Source organism: Bactrocera latifrons, unplaced genomic scaffold (genome assembly GCF_001853355.1).
Source record: "Bactrocera latifrons isolate USDA-ARS-PBARC rearing strain unplaced genomic scaffold, ASM185335v1 scaffold_402, whole genome shotgun sequence".
Lineage (NCBI taxonomy): Eukaryota > Metazoa > Arthropoda > Insecta > Diptera > Tephritidae > Bactrocera > Bactrocera latifrons.
Genome location: NW_017537049.1, coordinates 218,350 through 220,522, shown reverse-complemented (window position 1 = coordinate 220,522; position 2,173 = coordinate 218,350). Strand labels below are relative to the sequence as shown.

The 2,173-nt window shown below is 32.1% G+C and overlaps 1 long non-coding RNA gene across 1 annotated transcript; it reads left to right on the top strand.

Moving 5' to 3' along the window:
* The first annotated feature begins 812 nt into the window (after positions 1–812).
* On the top strand, positions 813–1,743 carry LOC108972540. The gene is made up of 3 exons (XR_001993640.1): positions 813–898; positions 963–1,141; positions 1,222–1,743. It is a non-coding gene; the product is annotated as an uncharacterized LOC108972540 (long non-coding RNA).
* Positions 1,744–2,173: the final 430 nt, after the last annotated feature.

Below are 2,173 nucleotides of genomic sequence, written 5' to 3'. Positions count from 1 at the left end.
CTGCACCATATGACAGCACGAGAATTATGAGTGACTTATTGTTTGGTAGCGAACACTTAGAGTTAAGCTATAGCGCCTGGCTTGAGGGAGGGTATTTTTTTTTGTCAATCACTAACCTTTGAGGAGGTCAGAGTTGAAAAAAAAATCCAAAAATTTTTTTGAAGCATACTGAGTATATTCAACACCAAGATCAGATTAATAATGAACTCTGCCAAGCACCAACCGATCAAAATGATTTAAGTTTGGCGAAAATTTTCAGTTACCAATAATAACTACTTAGAAATAAAGCACGGAAATTGTACTTACAAATGATTGATTGACACAGGATCCACAACTAATATGATACAAAAAAAATTTCTCTCTTCCGATCCAAAATACAAACTTAGCATTAGTTTTTACAACAAACGGCTCCATGGTACTTAAAAATTCCGTTACCATATACCATATACCATAGTAACACCATACTTGAACTATTTTTCTAGAGATTACGATATGTTAATCGGCAAGACACTTCGCAATAAAGCACAAGCTATTATAAAACTCGAACAATTTCACTTTTTGATAAGACATAACAGATAGTAGATTCTGATATAGACAAAGATCAATTTTACATACTTTACCCAATATCTACCAGATTCATACGAAAATTTAATTCCCACAACTATCAAAAAAATAGATTTTTCACATTTTCCAAACATCTATTAGACAAATTTAAAAATATTCAGTACTTGGAAGTCAATCGTTTGACACTTACAAATACAATTAAATATGAAATTAATACAACACATAATTTTCCTATTTATTCAAAACAATACCCACTCGCGAAAATTCATGAAATATAAGATCAAGAACAGGAAATGCTTTTACAACTAATTAGAGAAAAAAACTCTCCTAAAAGGTAAAATAAAATACGGAATAATAATCGATTACAGAAAACTAAATGGCATAACTATTCCCGATAGGTATCCCATGCCCAACGTGGATGAAATGGTTGGAAAACTGGGAAAAAGACAGTACTTTACCATTATATAATATACTTGGCCAGAGATTTTCACCAGATAGAAATGGATCCGTAATCCATACACTATGAATTCGTCCGTATGCTATTGGGCTTAAAAACCGCGCCGGCTACATTCCCAAGGTGAATAAGCATTTTACTTCGACCATTGATTAACAAACGTTGTTTGGTTTATTTTGATGATATAATTATCTTTTCCACAGTTCTCGATAAACTCATTGCAAATAGTTTTTGAAAAGTTGTACGAAGCAAATTTAAAGTTGCAATTAAATAAATGCGAGTTCCTGAAAAAGGAAACTACATTCCTTCGTGCGTTCTCGTGTTTCTCGGAATGACTGGTTACTACCGTAAATTTATTCCAAACTACGCCAATGTTCAACAGCAAACGAACCAATTTCACAACTTCCAAATATTGAGAAAAAAAACGTACTGACTAAAGACCCTAGCTTGGTCTTTGGCGGTCCTTTCCCAAAACAATCACTCTATATCTTTTATAAGTAGAACATTAAACAACCATTAATTAAGTTACAGCATTGCCAGCTGGGAAGATAGTTCTAAATAGCTGGAAACTTATATGCAGAATTCAAAGAAATAATTATCCATGCCACGAAAAACTAAACTTTTGCACCCAGKCATCCAAAAAATTACCAAATTATTTAAAGAAAATTATTATTTTCCAAATAGCCAATTATTAATTCAAAACGTTATAAATTAATGCAATGTGTGTAACATGACCAAGACAACACAGAGACACTAAAATGCCATTTAAAATTACCCCCAAACCGAAAGGGTCCTCTTCTTGAACAAACTGACCCTGACCATTACAAAATAACTAACCGAAATAGAATAACTAACTATTACAAAATACAGATTAAAAAACTAAAACAARTAATGAAGTTGCAGTTCTACAAGTTCCTGGCGAACATTGACGATACTATTACTATTATTCACTATAGGTCATGCTCAACAAATTAAATTAAAAAACCGATACTGATCACGGTTATATTATTTTCAGGCAAACCGGTTTAAGTGTCATCAGTGTTCGAACACCATTGTTTGACAATCAACAGAAATCACTGCAATAACCACATATTATATTTTGGCAATAAAATACAAAACAATATAGACACATCTCAGATAAAATATTTATACAAT